This window comes from Nomia melanderi, chromosome 5, assembly GCF_051020985.1.
Source record: "Nomia melanderi isolate GNS246 chromosome 5, iyNomMela1, whole genome shotgun sequence".
Classification (NCBI taxonomy): Eukaryota; Metazoa; Arthropoda; class Insecta; order Hymenoptera; family Halictidae; genus Nomia; species Nomia melanderi.
In genome coordinates this window covers 923713-944590 of record NC_135003.1, presented here as the reverse complement: position 1 = coordinate 944590, position 20878 = coordinate 923713, and the positions used below count along the sequence as shown (strand labels likewise).

General features: G+C 37.4%; 1 non-coding gene across 1 annotated transcript; it reads right to left on the bottom strand.

Moving 5' to 3' along the window:
• Nucleotides 1-327: 327 nt before the first annotated feature.
• On the bottom strand, nucleotides 328-401 carry TRNAN-GUU (transfer RNA asparagine (anticodon GUU)). Its single transcript has one exon. It is a non-coding gene; the product is annotated as a tRNA-Asn (tRNA).
• Between the last annotated feature and the right edge of the window lie 20477 nt (nucleotides 402-20878).

The window sequence follows — 20878 nt, the reverse complement described above, 5'->3', positions numbered from 1 at the left end:
TTGAATTATCTTAAGTCTGTGGTCTGTATTAAAAACTTGAGCATGTTATGATAGATGACGCCATGTGCGTCTTCCTAAAACAGTCATTAAACCGGATTTTATATGAATTATAATTTTCTATTATATTTGAGAATGGAACAGTCATTGGAAAGTTTGTGGCTAATAATAATGAATAGGAAATAAATATACAAAAAAGCTTCAAACATACTATTTTCATTTAGTAATTTCATGTTCTTTTTTTTGTTGTAATACAATATATATGAGGTATTATTGTTTGATATGGCTTTTTCCATTTCTATGTATTTATTTATTTAAGTAAAAAATAAACGCCCCCGGGTGGGCTCGAACCACCAACCTTTCGGTTAACAGCCGAACGCGCTAGCCGATTGCGCCACGGAGGCTGTTGATGAGTTAGTCTAAACATTCAGTCACCAGCTACGCTATATACATATTTTTTTATTTTCATCAATATGTTCTACTTATTACTCAGATATCATATTTTAAGTTAAAATTCTTACTTCAATTGTTATATTTTACATATTTTATCTTTTTCGGTTTTTGTGGAATGAGAATTTTACTTGAGCTTTCTTTTTCAGAGCTCAAGCTTATTTGATCTTAACAATGCATATTTTTTGAAAAATTGTAAAATAATGGTATTATAAAGTTATAGGTGAAGATTATTTGAAAGGTAATTTATTTTTAGAAGAGTAAACAAATCATGAAATATTTCGTAAAAAAAATTAAATTGTCTTATACGAAATAAAAAGTCTATGGCACTTTAACAAAGTAGATTATTTACCGTTTTATATCTTTATTTATTATATAATTCTGATGGAAACGAGTAATTTTATTTTAGAAATTACTACATTTCAGATTGTTAAAAGAAGTAACAGTGGAAGGTGAAAATGATTATTTTTTAATTTTTTTATTCATTTAAACATAGAGGAACCGTTTACGAAAGTTCATAGCTAATGTCAGCATTTTCATATTTCAAAATATCTAAGATTATTATTAAATGGTCCGAGAGTAACTGGGTGATATGTAATATACGACGCTATACGAAAATCAATTGTTATTTCAAATGAAATTCAGAAGTTATGAAAATTATGAAGATAAAAACGCACGACTTTATTACAAAAAAGCCTCGGGCACGTTGATTAATATTAAAAATAATATCAAACAAAAAGTTCATTCATATCACGATATTTGCTCTCGCGAAATATATATCTTTGGTGTTCTACTTCTCAATCGTCACCTGTATATTACTCTAATGGTAGAAGAGGATGTTTACGAATAGAAACGAAGAATAAAAACATCTGTTGCATCGAAGCAATCAATGCAGTAATTTTCTCGAAACTTAAAAATTTCGCGAGCCTCGGGCTTTACGCTTACTCCACCTGGTAGATAATACGATCCTGTCCATCAAAGGGTTATAATCTCGTTCATCCTATTCATCCCGTTCGTCAGTTGCAATCTGCTTCAAATTCGATCCGAGCAATCGAAGGAAGACGTTTCGATTTTCGAGCATAAATAAGGATGAGAATTGAAAGCTACTACCGGCTCGAGTGTCGGTCACGATCGAGTCAAATCTACTGTGACGAGTTCGACGATCAGCCCGGGGCACAAATTCAGCACCGATCTCAGGTGAACACCTACCTTCTGGTACTGTTATGCCATAGAATCTCGAGTCGATGCTCTAGGGGTTCCCATCATTTTATTAACAATGTAATAAAGATGGTGTGAGGGAACTAGCTGAACTTTTGAAATTTTTAACTGTACAACATTTTATATGCCGTATACAGTTTATTTGGGAAATTTTTCACATTGACAGAAAACAACAATTTTTTGCTAGAAACTAATGTCTGTTACCATAGAATATTCAAAATAGTGCTCTTCATTTTTAGTAATAGTTTTGCATCCGTAACTTCCATTTTAAGATGACGGAAAGACCGAAGGTCGAAACTTCTGACTCGAATCTTCAGTTTACGCAACTGTTTAATAAAAAAATACTGTACAAGCATTGCTTCTTATATTTGACTTATTTCTCTGTAACTATATTCTAGTACCTACATTGGAACAAAGATAAGAAAAGCTTATCCGATATAATGATGTGCATTAAAAGGCTTTAACCGTTGCTATCTCTGTTATGTCTACCAAAGACTAAAACGAATGTTCTCAGAATCTTTTATCCGAGAAAATTATTTTCCTGTATGAAATAATTACGTACAGTTACTTAGGGTTATTTTTTAGTAAATTACCGATTTACTGTTACTTCACAATCATTACTAGCTGAAATGAAATGTATTTAAACTACACTTGTGATATCAGAATCATAGAAAGTAATTAAAGATTTCTTTATAAATTTGATGATAAATTAAATTTGTACTGGTTCAAAGTGAAGTACACGTGGATATTTAACACAGGTAGGATGACACAGTCACAGGTTTTTCGTTACGCCCGATCCTGCGCGGAGATTCATTATACACAGAGTTCCAAAGTCGGAACAGATCGATTAACACGTCAATTTGCATTTAAGCGTAACTAACTTAATGCAGGCCGTAGATGCATACATGCAAAGTAAGCTGTGCCTTACAAATGACGCCACCGACTGACGACCATTTGTTATTCGTGTCCCGAACAAATTTCTGCTTTGCATAATGGACTAGATGATCCTCGTTCTCTAGAGAATTATGTCATCGTTCTTCTGTGTGCAATACATTTTCATTTGTTACCTACAAACCAAGAATGTAATTTTCGTTTTATTCAGTTCGGCGTCGAGCTAATGGTACATATCAATTTTATCGATTATACATTTGACAAAGAAATAAAGTCGCAAAGTCTCGTCCAGCCTTATGAAGAAATTCCCGTCGCTGGCACCGAAATGACGGAAAACGTTGAACCTTAAATTAAGACAGTGGCCGGCGGAGCAACGAGGTGTCGATAATGAATCTCACCGTTAATTAGCCCCCGAAGGTGAGGCGATAGGTAGCTGGTCGTGGCATACCGATATCTTCTTCTCAGTCTCGCGCACACATCGCAAACTAAAGCCTAACTGAAACGTCACGCCACTTGTTACTCGTTAGTGTGCACGATGCCATCTTTACTGCTGGCCACTCGGCCGAGTTACTCCTACAGCAACCACATCGATACCAGCACACGGCTCTGTAATTAACAATGTTCTCCGCCTTTATCCGACCTTGGCCAGGTTGAATTTCTTAGACTGATTTCGCCGAAGATCAGACTTACCGTCTTTCCGATGCTTTAAGCCGGAAACTTATCCCACAAAGAGCACGCATCAAAATTCAGCATTCACGTGTTCGTGTATTTATTTTGAAATACTATACGCATATGCACTGCGGCGAAGTAAATGGGAAAGATGAACAATTTTCTATTTTTTTAATTATTATAGGGTTGACACTATTTTTCGATCAGATTTAATATAATCTGCTAGTTATAGGAAAAGTCGGACAGTTAATTCAGGAAAAGTAATTAAATTTAGGGAATAATTTTAAGTTAAGATTTAAAGACGCGTTTTTGGACACCTTTGGTAAAAATAATGCTAAATTTTATAAAATGAATTTTCTTCTCGTTCTAGTACGATACTGCGGTAAAAGAGAAGTATAACATTAAAAGGAAACTAGGATTGCTATTTATTGATATTTATTTGATATTACTGTTTAGAAAACTATTAAATTCATCACAAATGCTGAAATTCCAAATTGGTACAATGATATCTCGAAAATGGCAAAATTGCAGTTGTGTCATTATTATAGCAAATTAATTATGCAATTAACACAGGCACACTGTGTTCTTACAATATTAATACATCTCCTAACTTCTCAATGATTAGTTATTTAATAGTATCAAACCGATGATTTATCGAAAGTTAATCCGAAGTTAAATCAAACTACGGCATTACCATTCCACTTTCATTCCAAATTCTTTCATTTCAAACTTTCAATTGATCGCGGTGTATAATACATAATCTCAAAATATGAACAGCAAGTTACCAAAAAGTTTAAGCTACATCTATCTCGATCATTTCGACTCCCGATTGATTGCAAAAACGGGTTTACAGCAGTTTCGTAATAAACGATCCAAATCTAGATAAATCCTCCAATTATATATACTCGCGCACATCCGGCGAGAGAAACCGTGGGATTTGCGACGGGAGTGGTATCCGCCGAGAAAATAAAATTGCACGATTCTCTACCGATTAAAAGCTGGCGTTAGAGAAATTGTCTGTTGGAACGGGAACACGTGACGCGACGCTGGGCAGCATCAGGTGAAGTTAGTTCGTCCCGGCTGGACAAGGGCCTCGTGGTCCAATCTCGAAGGTATCTTTGGAGCGTCGACAGAGAGTGCTTCCATTACGCTGGGCGGTGGTCCCTCGTTATATCCGGGACAGGCAAGTCTGTGGCTACTCATCTGATAGTCCGAGGATTTATGGCGGCCCTGATGGTTCATTTAGCGCTGACATGACTGGACAGGGGCGGGCCGAGACGCTTTCACGCAGTCGTGTGTGTGTGTGTGTGTGCGTGTGCGTGCGTTAACGCGACAATACGGAAATATCTTGTTAAAAACGGGTTGAGTGGCGCTATAGATTGGTTGATTTAACTGCACATACGCATCGTGTGTCAAGTGCATCAATTGAGAAATAACCCTAAACTGCGCCACGAAAAACCTTTATTAAATCGTTGCCGGTTTGGCGGTGGTTCGTTAATCCGGCCAGGAGAACGCTTATTTTCGACCAACGAAAATATAATTCCGCGATTATGCGCGATAAAAGATCGTAAATCTCGACGACGGTGAAGCGTGCTTTTAGTGTGATGCAACGAGACGCATCTTCGGCATCCGCGTTTATGAACGATTCGAACCTTCCGGTAAGAGTATAACAATTTCAGACGTGGAGTGGTGAACGAAATTTATGAAAGCGTTGATCGAATATTCTTGTAGAGTTCTGTGAAAATATGCGGAAACAGATTTGTTATTTCGTTCGCCAGTGAAAAGGGAATGTTAAGTTTAAAGTTTCAGTATATTATAGTTTATTATTGTCAAACGGTTCTCGGATAAAAATAAGTAATAATAAATAACAAAGAAGATACTATTTAACGTTCGTTACTTTCTAAACAGTCTGTAAAATACTGTATTTAATTTTTTTTTAAATCTGTGTAATCGAGATTTATGCATTTCTACTCAAAGCTTTGACGTATGTATTTCAAAATGTGAGTAACGTTAAAGTTAGGTAACGTTTCACGGATATTTGCACGTATACTTTAAAAAATTGGTAAAAATGTGGGAAACACTTTGAATGTACGAAGAAGGTTGTATATCAGAGGTGGTTCTTCCATCGAATCGAATTATCATCAACCAGGCAAATTAGCAGCATCGTTATCGTGCATATCTAATCTGTATATACGATAAGTGTAAAATGCCTTACTGCCTCCAATAGGCTGTTAACCTCGAGGCAGCCCGTGCATCGGGAACGAGCCAAGCTGCAGCTAATCATATTCTAATGGCCAGCAATAACTTGATAGTGATTCAATTTTATTTCATGTAAGTTCATCGAGTCAATTGAGTCTTACGTTTACTCCATCCAACCACCTTTCTCTGCATTATTATGATAATTTACCAATACCTCGAAGGTATTTACACGTGTACGATTGTACGCAGAACGCATGAAAATTTGTTCAGACGGCAAGAAACTCAATTATTTTCGTTTATTGATAGTTTCGAAAATTATTAATTTGCAAATTTATGTTTCATAAGGTTATTTTATTCACAATTTCTATACCGATGGATAAACAGATCTAGTTCTGAAGCATCTGGGACTCTTTCAATTCGCTTCCATTGATGTTTAAACGTAGTTTAGAAAATTTCGCGAACGAGTAAACGTGCCGCGCAAGGTGCTCTGAATTCCGCGACAACGCTATGAATAATAACAGCCGTTGTATAATTCCCCTCGGAGTTAATCGAACGTGCGATATGCATAAGAACATGGCAGGTCGAGCATCATGAACGAGTTCATGATTGAATTTGACGAGAAGTCGTATAAACCGCGTCGCGCGCAGTCGGTGGCCACTAACGACCAATAAAGTATAACTTATACTTCGTTCACAATGCAGTCAAGATTTTTATGCTCGTTTCAATATACGGGATTGAGTCATCAAACACGCATATGGGATACGAGTGTCTACGGGGTGGTTTTAAGGGCCCGGTGAATATTTACGACGTATTTGGGAATTATAAATGTAGTCTGCACGTCTTCGACCCGTAGTCAATGATGTTGTATCACTTTTTATGTTTTCTAGTTTTCAACGAACAGCGATTTTTCAGGAAATAACGTGCTCCAACGAGATTCATTTGTATTTCACATGTATTTTCAAAACGAACAAAATTGTCGGTGTTTCTGTTAATAGAAAGATTAAGTAGTACGATGGTTCCTTTCTAATTTGATCTTCTTTGTTACCTTATTAATGAAAGGTGCATAAACAAATATTCTCTGTGTCGTTTGGTTTTTGAAACTGTTTAAATTACAGATGACACATTCTTTGTTGTATAGTTGTTACTTTTTTGTTGTGTCGTTGAAGAGATAATTAAGTTTGTTTCACGCAAAAAACCCTGTAATATCGCGATAATATCATCGCCGCTGGCACTTACAAACTGTCCAGATGCCTGTAATCGATTAGGATGGAAGGCATCTTGAACGAGATCAAACAGATATCGCTTACAATCGATCAAGTTTGAACTCTTGTAATTGATATGTTATTCAATTGATTCATCAAATGAATATGCAACAGTTTTTTTCATTTCGATAAAAGGGAGATGTCACAGTGACCGTTATCTCGTGAAACGGAATATCATGGAAACATCGCATCTTATATTTTTTTCGTTAATCACTGTTTGTTTCGATTCGAGACGTCGAACAGCCTTGGAGCTACGCGAACCACTGATTTAGTCTGTCGAAACAAGGAAACGTCAAATCCAACTTGTAAAATGCATGGAAACGAAGCTACTCATGCGCAACCTTGGTATCTTCTGTCGTGTACCGAGTAACTGGTTAAGGTAAAGCTAATAATCGCAGACACGACGACTCGTGTGTTACCTTTCTACAGCCGTGCCAGTGAACTGATTTCCAAGAGCTGCATCATTGTGCAACTGAATTCGTTCGTTGGAACCTTGGCTATCGTAAAACACGCTTCGCGCTAAGGTGTGTTTATGCTTTAAGTGAAATGGAGACGAGCGCATACAAGTATCAACTAGAATCTTTTTTTCTACAACGCATTTCTTAGAAAAATATGTATTCTGAGAGAAACCAATTGAGATTCATTTTTTAAATTTCGAATAATTTCTTTCACGATTGTTAATTATAAAATGAAATTAAGACATGCGTCGCATGTCTTTCGTTAATTCTCTGCTGATTTTCTTTAAGGAATTATGCAATGCTTTTTCATAATCTCTCCTTACTTATGTGTTGAACAAAAATTCAAATAATAAAGTTTATCCGAGAAATTAAAAAAAGAACATGGTGTCCGATGAAGATCTATAAATTTTCTTGTGTAAATACCATTTCGTTAAGATATCAAATATCTTCATTTTCTCTATAGCAACTGCCGAAAAAATGGGATATTTATTAAATAGAGGAATCATTAATTATTCATTATATTTTACATAGTTCCATTGGTAGGCAACATTATTATGCGAATAAAATATAAAATGAATTATATTGCCAGTCGAACAAATTGTTCAAACGAACAGATAAAATAATTTACCACAAATAATAAATAATGTTATCCAAACAAACGAAATATTTATATTCGAAATGATTCGAGCGATGTCGACTCTGCCATAAATGCGTGAAATCTATAATCCGCGCACTAAAACCACTCAACAATTAAACCCCATCGAAATCGTTGTTACAGCACATCAAACACATAATTTCCGAGTAGTCGTTAAAAAGAACTAACTTATAATTATCCATAAAGAAGTTTCGATTAGCTTGCAAAAAGAGGACACGGAGCGTTTACAGAAGATCCCGGATCCTGTGAGAAACTGTACGATTGCCATTATTAACTAACCATTACCGTAACCACGTTCATTCTCAGTACCAAACGAACCGAATCGCGTCGTTGAAAGGTAGCGGAAAATATTCGATTCGTTAAACCGTATCTCATATTCTTTCGCTCATTCACGTACACCGCCATGTACGGGTATAAGTATTTGGACACATTCGTATTGCCAGACATGCGTGAAAGTGAAGTAACTCTTTAAGTAAAACGGTCTAATAGAGTTTTGATGATGGTATTAATTATAATGAAGATATCGTAGTAAGTCCGGGATAGTCAGGCTATAGGAACAGATCGGCCAGTACTAAGATTTTCAAATAAATTAAAGCACGAGGGGATTCTGTACCTCATTTAAATAAAACAAATGAATCGGTCTATTTATAAGTATGTTTTGCATCGACAATTATTGCAAAATAATAATTAAATGATAAGATTAATTTTAATTTAACTAAAATGATTTTAATCAAAATTTTATGGAAATATGATCGAATTATTCTAGTTTTATTCTAATTTTGTGTAATAATATCGTACTATACTAAAGAAGTAAACATTTGAATATTTTGAGGAAAAATGTCATCACATTAACGTCATCAATCTTTCGTATTTAAAATCGAAAATTACAGGTAATTCAACTATTTATATAATAAAAGATTTGTATATACTAGTCGTTTCTGTTCTAGTACGTAAGGGTTTAATATATAATTTAACTTTCTAAGGTCAAATGTCGACTGAACATAAATTGAACAATTCAAGATATACAGGTTTTAGACTTCGAGTTAAAAAGACTTTTATAGCTGAACGGAAGAAAATAAAGAAATTTTTCGAATCATAGAGTTTTACAATTCACAGAGCTTCGACAGAGCACACGATAATGAAGGCGCGCGAGCCTGTACACATTTTTCCCCTATTCCTTAACCAATTAGCTGTTTTTGACGAGTATACTCGTTACGAAGAAATGGGGATATCGTCCAAAAACAGCTGACCGTTTAAAAGAATATTCATTTCAGAAACAACCAATTTTATAGGTGTACATTACTTGAATGGACATGCCAAAATAAGGCACACACTTTTCAAAGAGGTCGCAACAGCTAACTGGTTAACGAAATCGTTACGCAAGAGCTTCAGAAGGGGAGGAAGAGACGAGACCGAAAGTTCAGCGAGCATTAAAATGTGCGACGACGCGATCGGCGGCCGCTGCAATTCCTCCGGGGCTGTCGGGCCACACGAAATAAATATAAATCCGTTCGGATCGGAGAGCGGCGTAGCGCGGTCCGATAGAAAAATCGCGAACGTTCGCGAGTGAGCTCCCTTTCGTCGTTCGCCTAAGCGGGAACTGGCGAAATGCGTAAAGAACATTTTATGGCGGTGAGTTTCTTGCATGTGCGTATGTATGCAACTCCCGCTATACCGGCAGCCGTGGGAAACGTGACACGGGCTCGCTCCTAAACCTGAAAAGCTGTTTCGAGACCGTGGATAGAGGACGCTGGCTAGCCGCGAGTGTACCACGCGCGCTCAGTACAGACCTGGAGGGAAAAAAAGGGCTGCCTTCGATAGCCGGGCGCAATAAATTACTCATTTGCTTGTCATCGACACGGCCGTACGTCATCGAAACATCACGCGCCTGACCCTTTATGAAGAAATCGGACCGGCGATCGGGGAACTCGATCGAGTTCCATTTCGATGCTCCCGATACGGACCCGTTGAAAAGAAAACGACTCGGTGTTCTGCATGCGATGCGCTCCGGTGTTCTTTGTTGATGGAATAAGCCGGGGACAGATGGCCCACTTTCTTTGAAGAACTATTATATCATACATATCGTTAATACCTGACAAAACTAAATATACTTACGAAAGTGAATTACATATACGAAGAATAGTTTAATAGGCCTCTGTGCAAGGTTCGGTATACCAGTAAGAATAATCGAAAATATAGATATTTGACAATCTAAATGGGATCGGGTCATCTCACCTGGAACTACTCTATACTGATCAGAAACGTATACTGAATTCACCAAAGTATTGCAAATATGGAGGAAGTCGTTAACCTAATAAAATCGTTTTACCTGGGATGTGTATTACTCGATTTTATAATTATGTAGTTTGGGGCTTTCCCCACAAATTTTGATGATTTATGAATATACTGTTGAGAACGTAATTTAATGCAACTTTTTCCTGTGGCAAAAGTGTCGCTGTTTCTTAGTTTCTGAGATATCGCACAAAACTTTTGTCTATATATACACAACTAACGCACAACTCTCTCCGCTGTAGTAGCTACGCCGCCGACCGTCAATTGGCCGATAACGTAGCGGTACAGACCCCATTATGTACAGAATGTACATTAAAAACAAGTAATATTGCAGTAGTCGGGTGGTAACAGATTTTCACAAAGCTGTCGTCTATTGCGAAAATTGATGTTTTCATCAACTTTCTCCTCTGACAAAAATAATAGCAATGGTATTGGTTGTGGTAGTCTTGAAGGGGAGTACTTTTTTACTTTATAATTGCTAACGTTCCTTCCAGTCTGGACTCGACATTTTGTGGACAATTATAAAGGAAAAAATCCCTCCACACCCTTAAAAAAAACTTATCTCAATCAGTACTCATACCAATTGCTATTATTCTTGTCAGAAGAAAAAGTTGGTGATAATAGCGATTTTTACAATATACGCTGATTTTTTGAAAATTAGTGTTACCATGGTTCCTGTTTCATTCGGTTCGCTCGTTATATTTACGGGCTTTCATCCACTGCGATGTGTCTATAAAAGCAGCAAATAAGCAGTCGTCTTGGACTAGTTCGGACGTGCACTTATAAGCACCATTCAATGTAGTAGTACCAAAACGTTTTTCCGATTATCTCGGAATCTAAGAAACAGGGGTCTTACTGTATATATATATATAGGAAAAAGTTGAATAGAATTACGTTCCCGTCACCATATCCAAAAATCACCGAAATCGGTGAGAAACACTTATGTATAAATAATTATCCTCTATTTTAATAAAAGTGCATTTTAATAGAAGTTCATTGCCATTGTAGTAGTTACGTAGAGCAAGATTGAATCGGTAAAAGTTTCATTTAGAAAATGATTATTTGTTTGTACATTGTCTAAAAAATATGTTAGAATTAATTAATTAATTTAATTAACGTGGTTTAATAATCATTAATTATTAGAAATTGGAATCGTTGTGGAGAAGAACGTTACTTTATATTTATTGTATTTCGTCAAAGGTATGAGATTTGTATTGTGCCATATTTATTATAAATTATTGTATTGTTATTTGGCCTTTTCCAAGTCAATCTTGCATCGCTTCGAATGTTACATACTAATAACAATTCAGAACAACTTAATATGTTGTCTGCGGGCTGTTTGCTGCACACAGCATGTATTTCTTGCGTAACTTCGCGAAGCTTGTTATATCGGAATATTCAGTGAGACATTCAAGAGTTGTAAAGGCAATTTTGCCTCCTTATTGGCCATGAGTCGATAGGGATAAAAACGAAATGTTAAGGGGATCGTCAGAGTTTCAAGTTACAGAGAAAACATTGTGATTTCAAGTGAAATGTATGGTTTTTCGGAGATCGGAAGCTGCTCGAAAAATCTACATATTAACTTAAACGGCAGCACTCTTATGGTATGGGGTATTTTATATCGAAAAATGCAATGCCATCGGCAAAAGACACTTTAAACGAAGATTCATGGTTAAATTGTAAAATATACCCTTTGAAGAACACAACATTATTTACATGATAATATTCACGTGATAATCATTTCAACTTCAACTTCAACTTACAGACTGATTAATACCAAGTGTGGACCTAAACCAAATAAAGAATCTGTTAGCAACATTAAAAAAAGCAGTAAAAAAATAATATTTAAGAATATCGATACACGACGAGAATGAAATAAAAAATCAACGACTCGAATTATGCATCTTTCGACTAGTTTCATAAACATGATATTAAGATTCAGTATGTTATATTCAATGAAGGTTGAGTAATTGACCAAACAGATTTTCCAATGGATCGTTTAGCTCGCAGCCTATCGACGATCGACAATTAATTCTGAGAGACCAGTATACTAGACCGAGCTCGTAGAACGTCCGCTCTCATAGACAGTTTCAACTTTGTTGCCGCGTTTTGCAACACTATTCGCTCGTAGTCATCGTCAAATGATCAGCACTCTCGTAAAGATCGTAAGATATGATATGCGTTATGGGCAATGCGGGCACTTTCTGCTAGACAGTTTCGTGGAAATGCGACCACCTTATGTCCACCAGCGTGGACCGGTATCTTTTGTTTCGCAAAGTGATCTCGTTACTCGTGGACTACAAGGCTGTTCCCATTTTATCAACCGCGCAAGCTCAATAACAACGTTTACACAGAAATGTGGTTTTATATTAATGGCCACTTTTAGACAACGCAGACAAATCGTTAGGACTCAGAATTTACTAAGAATGACAGAAATGTCTTCATTATCACACACGTTTACACAATACCTCTTAAATATTAGAAGTATTACTTGAGTTTGATACGATATAAATAATCTTCCGATTTCAATAATTTTGTCAGTAAGAATAGCAGTGATTTAATTTGTATTTCTGAATTCTCGAGAAAAAAAATTTTGTGTTTTTTGGATTAATTAAAAACTAATAACACAGTGTTATTGATAACATTAATTTCTATTAATTATTTATATGAATAATTGTAATTAAGTTAATATTTAATTAATCCAAGAACATTTCAGAAAAGCCCTTTCCCTGAGAACTCAGAAATAGAAGTTAGACCACTATTATCCTTAGCCAGTAGATTATAGAATAAAATTAAGACCAGTCATTTTGTCTGACGCGGTAGTTTCACTGTGAATTTGTGAACGCGGTTGCTGTCATTCCTCGCATCAGGGGGCATTTAACGCTGCAACTACCGAGTAATCGCGTTGACTACTTCCTATTCCCTTCTACGAATTATAATAAGACTGCACTTATTAACTCTTTGCGGGCGAGACTGTCTTAAACTTCTAACATTCCTATTCGTAAAAAACTGAATTTGCAACGAAGTATTAAATACTACAAGAAAAAACCCACATATCAGTGTTTCGTTAGCTAAACAATTCAATGGATCATTCAGAGTTTTAACCGCAAGTGGTTAAGATCCCAATTCACTTATATTTTAGTTCTCGCACTGCTAAATCAATGTATTCAATAATTTCTCAATATTTATAAAAGAACAAACTCGGAATAGATCGTTTAGACTCATCTAGTAGTTTAAGCGTTAACAGCGTCAAACAATAATAAAAACACGCGAAATCATAAGGCGCCGTTTTTCATAATAAACGTAATTGCCTTAATGGCGGCGGGCCGCACTCATAACGGAGCATTTATCGGCGACGGCTCTATAAAATTCGCTTTCGTCGCCGTCGGCCCGGGATAATTAAATTACAGTCTTATTTCATTCCGTCGCGACGGGAGGGACCTTATGAAAGCTTCTTCCGGCTGGACATGGAATATCCATTTGCGTACGTCGGATTATTCGAAGCCGAGTTCTGTGTCCCGGCCGCCCCACCCGTTTCATTCTCGAAACGCGTTAAATTAAATCTATTTAATCGTAACGAGCGTCCCGCTCGTTTTTACGAGCCGCGGACGTTTTCGTAATTCGCTTTCTAATGCCCGGCTAAAATTATATCGTCACTTTTACCGCGGCAACGGTCCCGCGGTCCGATCCTGTGAGCACACGCGAGCGCGCCAGCCAGCGAGCGAGCGCGCGCAATCAAACGGATTCGACGGGCGCGCGCGCGCCTACCATGATTTACAGCCGCGCGCAACGACGCAAAAAGATGCTCGGTTTCGTTCGCACATCGAGGGAACCATGTTAGGTCCGACGCAAAAACGTTGGGACACATTGTAGTTAGAATTTGCGGCATTTTCGCTGTTACGGTGATCTGGTACACCCGTCCCTCCATGTGCGCGGTACTTTCTTCACGCGAGTCCCATTTTTATGGGGTAAGTTATGTATGAAAACAACAAGGAATAACACCGATGAAAATTTTGGTAACGAAGTGAAGAAACTGAAGGAACAGGAACACAGTGTTTGTTAGAACTAAATGGGCGATGGAAATGTAGAACTAGATACGATTAAACGACTCGACAGAACTCCTTGCCTCGAAGCGACGGTCAACCCACGACTCACCTACAGATTTGTTTTCCAATATGCTTCACACTGAAATCATTATCTCCTCCACAAGCATTCTTCCCAGTCGCACTCTCGACAAAACATTCCGAAATATCCATTGATGTCTTTTCATTCAAAATTACCAACGCTGGGCCCGGCGTTTGCTCCTTCCTTTTTAATAACACTGTGTCTGTCCCATCGCTTGCACTCATTCTCGCATTCATACTTTGTAAGACTAAGCCTTAAACTTAAAATATAATGAGTAAATCGATAATAGTACAGTTATAACACTATTTAGGCGGTATTGTTTATATGCGAGATCAATTTACACGATCTGAATTGACATCGAATAAAATTTTATTTTCTTTACTGACATGTCATTGTTATTTTTTTTTATTCGACTATATGAAATAAATATTTATTTCCAAAATTGGTACCAGATTTTTTTTTTTAATGTTTTGTTTTCTTTTTTACTGACAGACACTATTTACGCGATTTTATTTGGGTAAAACGAATAAAAATAGCGACTAAAAAACACCAGATACTCCGCGTAAATGGAAGGATGAGTGTAATTTCATACAGTTCAACACATTCGAGAAGAGGGTTTTTTTAACCGTTTAAGTACCTCGGATCTTTGCAAAAACCCGGTCGGAAAGTGCCAAGCGGCGTGATCGTGCTTCTTTCGTTTCAGCTTAAGGATTGAGTAATGCTTTTCTATTATCACGTAAAAAGAAGCTAAGTGGTGTGATCGCTCCATTTTTTAATTCTGAAACAGATAATAAGAAGAATAAAGATTAAGAATTAAAAGGAAAACAAACGAATAAACTCAATTTAATTCTACGAACCAATAGAGGTTGGCTCTTTTAGGTAGTGCAATGGAGAATCGCGATCGTTCCGCGCGACACGAACGGTTAAACATGGAACTTGAGAGCTAAGACTTGAAATCGTCGCTGTCACCATTATTCTTCATTTTTTGTTATCCGGATGATGTTGAGTGTGGATTACTTTTCTTAGGATCTTAGCTTGAAACCAATACAGGTTCGAATTTTTACACAATTTTCATTTTTACTACTAACTAGTGCAGTAAGCTGGTTGTTTCACTACTCACTGATAATAGAGATCCACGATCGTTACACATACGACGTGTGATTAGCTTTTTTGGCTAGATACTCCATTACACACCTGGTATGTAATTCGTCTCAGGCGAGTTAAGAGCGAATGGCTGAAAGTATGGAATCACTTATCTCTGAAGGTATTACGCAGGATTTTACGAGGTTTCGAGGAAATGAAGGTGAAAATTGTTCTTGTCTCGCACTTTTTCAAGCGTGTTATTTTAACATTTAATAAGAACTTACGCATTTTGCGAAGGAAATTATGTTATACAATCATTTTGCATGTTATATTGTTTTATGGTGTTTTCATTTAAGTAACCTTTCATGCAGTCCGTTATTATTTTTAATGTCCATTTTATGAATATTAACAGAAGTGAAGAAAAATATGGGACTTTAATGTTCAGCAAAAGAAATTATATCGAGCAATCAATAAAATTGAAATTGACCAAATTGAATTTAAATGACAAGCGAATCATATTAATTCGCATAAAGTCAAACACTTTTTTTAGGAACCCTATCTACAAAAAATTTAATAGGATGTCGCAAATAATGATACCCAAGGGTGTACAGCCCCGAGCGATACCGTTACGCTGAAATATACGGTTTACGTATAGTTGAACATAACGAATGGCCTGGTGTGTCTGCGCTCGTTATTAATTGCACCCACTAGCTCGCGTGGATATATATTTGTCATCATTACCGGGCGCGAGCTGTAGATATATTTGTATGCGCGATACAATTTAGAAACGTCAGGTCCGTTTATCGTCCAGTCGAGTTTCGAAACGCGTCCACCAACTCGGAATCCCCTAATTGTAAGTCACTCCCCAACTATGCGGAAAATACCGTTTCCCGCGCAGTAATTATGAGAATCTAATAAACTTTCACACGTAACCCAAGACGACGCTAAGATGAAAGAACATAAAAATAAAACATATAATTTTGTCGTCATAGTGGACGAACCTGTCTTTTACAGAACTTTCGTGGGAAATGTGTGACAATGTTGCCCTTCATCGTTAGTCGAATCATAAAACGATACATCTATAGAGAATACAGCAATAGAGTAAATAATTCACAGGATGTGTTTGAGCATCGCTTATGTTTCAAAGATAAAATTTCATTTTAATCTTTCATTTTAAATTAAAAGTTTGCTAATCGAGTTCAAATGAAATATGGAAACACAAATACTTTTTTACACTTGGAGAGACTAGATACAAAAATGTTTTCATATATTAATGTTGTTGTATTATTATTTCTTTCTACTTAAATTCGTTCATTCCTAAAACAATACACAATAATTATTAAGGCTAATATATTAAATATCTTTCTTAGTTGCAAACAAAAAGTTCATTATTTTCTTACTCCTTTTCTATTAAATATATATGTATATCTATCTATCAAAACAGGAAATATACTAAGATTTATACAAACCGTTATTTGAATATTTTTCAAAAAACAGCTTCAAGCAAAGGACAACAAAGATTTATTTAACCCGAAGTTTTTGCAGTTTGCAAACACCTAATTAAGCTATTAGTTTAAGTTCTTCGAATTTGCAGTGTGATTTCTATCTGTAAACGTACTTTTGATGTTGGGTTAAGCCTCAACAGTACAAAAAAATTGTTTCGTAACATATCATAGAAGTAAAGAAATTTTCTCTTGAACTATTATATTTAGTTATTTTTGAACATATCTCACTTTCTTTGTTGTGTCTTATATGCAAAGTGTTCGCAAAATGTCAACACCAACAAAAATGAGAATTTAATTAAGAAAAAACAAAAAAAATCTTTTTTTCGACAGTTTTCAAGAGATTTTTATGATTTGGGAGGTACGTGTCACAAAAGATTAAAAAGCACTCGAAATTTGGTATCGTAAAGCAGCTTCAATCGCGTAATTACCGTCGATAAGTATTTATACAGATTGAATCAAGTAAAAGCGTCTTGATCAACTACACACGATCTAACGTATGAATTATCAATTTATCGTGCGCGGTACGTGCTCCGGCGTCAAGAATCGGTTCTACGGAATCGGTGTCGCTAATTGCGGCCAAGCGATCGACCCTGTACTCAATAACTCTTCTCTTCCTTTCTTTCGTTGGCCGCACCGGTCCACTTACCGGCGCGCACCGATAATCAACGTTCCCTCGGCATCAGCCACCCATTGATACCCTATAATTTCTATTTCTAAATTTAATCACCGATATGTCTGTCCCATCTGGATACACACACCAGCTGATGCACGAGCCTAGTCTTCACGGATCAAAGTAACTAACTCTATTTTCTGTGTCTCCGTAAATTTTAATATAAAAGTGTTGATTTCTGTTAAAGTAGACCGTCGTAAATTGCGAGAATCTTAGTCCGCCATCGTATGTATTTTATTAAAGCTAGCATGTGTTCAACAATTACTTGTCTTATGATTTCTTTCATAGACATTTCCTGTATTTTATCGTTAATAATTTGTTAGAAATGAAAAAGAATTCTATACTCCTCCTGTGACTATATTTATACCAAAGGTTAACAATTGATGATAGAAAACTAACATTTAATTTTTATTTGAAGGATGGAATGACATTACACTTACCAATTTCTACTTGAAACCTTCGTTACGAGTCTTATACGATATTATAATACAAGAGATTAATCGGTTCTTTGTATATTCATTAAAACTGTTTTATAATATATTTATAAACTATTAAATTGTTTTATGATATACATATTATAAAACTTTGCATGAAAGTAATAAAAAAGTATATTTAATCAATGACACAATCGCCATCATTTTCCTACATTTCAACTAGCCATTTTATTCCTTTCTTATAAAAACATTCCAGTTTAGATTTCAAATACGGAAATTAAAGGCTCCCAGAGTTGACTACTTTGCCAAACAAATGGCTCACATTTCACTGGCGATCCAGTGTTCTAAGGTCGACCTTCTTCTTCCTGTCTCTCCCTTTCCCATTCGTACCAGTGCACGCCAATTTGTAACCGTTTTGTTGATAGCTCCTGGACGCTTAATAGAAATACCGGTAAAACGTTTAGTAAGTTATACCGTCATTAGCGTCGGCGGAATATATCCCGCCTGCCGGTTTTATTCGGCTGTCGGTTCGGTTCGGTTCAGTTCGGTCCGGCTCGGTTGAAAATCGCGTGGCAGGCGATCGCATTAAACCACGTTCGTGCCTTCGCCGGGCCCCTCCGCGATGGGAATGTCACGCGGCCGTCAACAGGGCCCCGCGGAAAATGGACGACGTGGGTACACACGAGCCGTTCGTAAATTCAATTATGGAGACCCGATCCCATTAGAAGCCGACGAGCAGTAAAAACGTCCCGAGCGTGCACGGTAGGCGCACATACGCGCACTGGCGCGCGGAGCGGTGCGATTCAGCGATGCGTGCCACAACCATCGATTGCCGCGAGCCCTACGACTGGCCCACCCTTGTCAACATGCAGATATCGTTCTTTCGAAAGACTACGCGCGAATTTATTTCCTGCGGGATTTCATTAATTTCTTCCCTCCATTTTTAAAATTTTGTGCGATCTCGTGACTTGCGTTAAGTGATCATGATTAATTTGTATATTAAACGACATTTCGAAGTATTTTAACTGTTATTTTAAAATTATTCTCAATTGTTTGTTTTAAAATAAACGTTAATTTTATTGGGCTGGCAGAAGAGTGTTGGTTTTCATTTTAATGTCTCGCGTTTGTATATTAATGTAAATCCAAATGTTGTTCAAACATATGTTTAACCTAAAGTTCAATTGAACGAAATATTTTCGTTATTGTCTAGTAGTTACTTTCCACTTTTAATTTCTATTTAATCACTTCTTTTTTCTTAATTAAAAATTCTATAAATCAGACTACCTAAAGATCAATAATTGCATCGAGATTCATGCTAGGATCACTAGACAATCGTTCTTCAACATTCCTCTTCAATGTTTCTCACGAAGATATTAATAGAAAAACACAATCAATGGTATTTAGAAAAACATCGATCACCCCATTGAAACAGCTGTATTTATAGATACGCGTTTCGATAAGATAGTCTCGCTTGGAGTACGTATTACCGGAGCGTTATCATTTGTACGATTCGTTAGAATCCAAACAGAAAACGATGCGTTTATCCAGCGGCGGTAGTCACGGTTTTTGCGCGGCGTTCGAACGCGCGTCTCGGTGCTCCAGTTTCTTCTATCGATAAATAGCGTCAATCGGAAGACACGTGGCCGCTCGCATCGCGGCACGTCACGGCGGGTACGAGTTTCTTATCGGCGTTACCATAAGCGACTTTGTTTCCAAGAGCGTTTTTGCGGACGTCGCCCGAGAACTTGGCGCATGCGACAGCATTTACTTAATTCAAAGTGAGTCTTGTAAACGGTCACACGGACGCGCACGTTATCTCGTGTACACGGCGAACCACGCGAAGAATAAGAATCCGTTGCACCCGTGTGCGCCGCGTTTTCGTTCGTTAAAGGACAGCCGGCGGACGGGGACGGCCGTGGGACGAAGAGCGAACGAGGCGAAATGACGGGAATTAATTATATACCGTTGGACGATCCGATCGACACGCTTTCATTTACAAGTTACGGCGGTTTCAGTACTAGCGAGGCATCAACATGAAACGACGTCATGTCGCCGGCTGATATCCACAATTGCACCGGCCGCGGACGGAGAGAGAATTCCGGCTGCGGACGGGGAGCACTGGAATCAACGGCGCGGTATTCCGCTTAAGTTATGGCCTCGGTTATAGCCGCCGTTCGGACTACAAATTCTCCTCGGAGGTATACGGTAGGATTTGTACTTACCTAGTACGGAGACTACCTACAACTTAGTAGAATACCGGCGCGCAGAAATCTTGTTGCCAGACGGGACAAATACGCGGTGCCCCGGCAGAGATATTGCGTCTCGGGGTGCTACACTCCGGAAAATAGCCTAATGATCGTATTGTGACCGGACCGAGTTGTCACAAAACATCCACCCCGGCTCTGAACCGGCCGGCCTTTATTTATCGTGCCCGCGACTACCCGTTTAACTACCGTGTAACGGGTAAAACGTTAACGAGGATGCAGATGTATTTATATGGGAGGCCACGGAGCCGGTAATGTCCACGGGAAAAGGTTATGGCTGTGCGCGCCGGTCAATAATTTTTCGATCGACGTTTGATCGAATCCGGTACCCTGCGGTACGTGATTTTCCTTTTAATTTGCCGAACATGCGGAAACTTTTTCGTCCGCGGTTCTTGCTTGTCGTTTTGTGACCACGCTTAGCGATCATTTTCTTTTCTCACACGCGACTAGTGGAGTATTTTGTACTTTTTTCTTTTCAAGGAAATCACCAGTGAAGTACACTTTTGTCCGAAGACAATGAAATATTTTCTTTAAATTTTACCTTACACTTGTAAAGTAGGCGTTGGTAACCAATGTGTTAACCACTTGCTTTGTGACGATAAATTTAAGTTAAATTGAATTTCAAAAATATAAATTGAACGAAAACATTATTTCCAGATCGTGAAGATTGATCTCAAAATAGTTCTTTCGATTTCAATCGGAATCA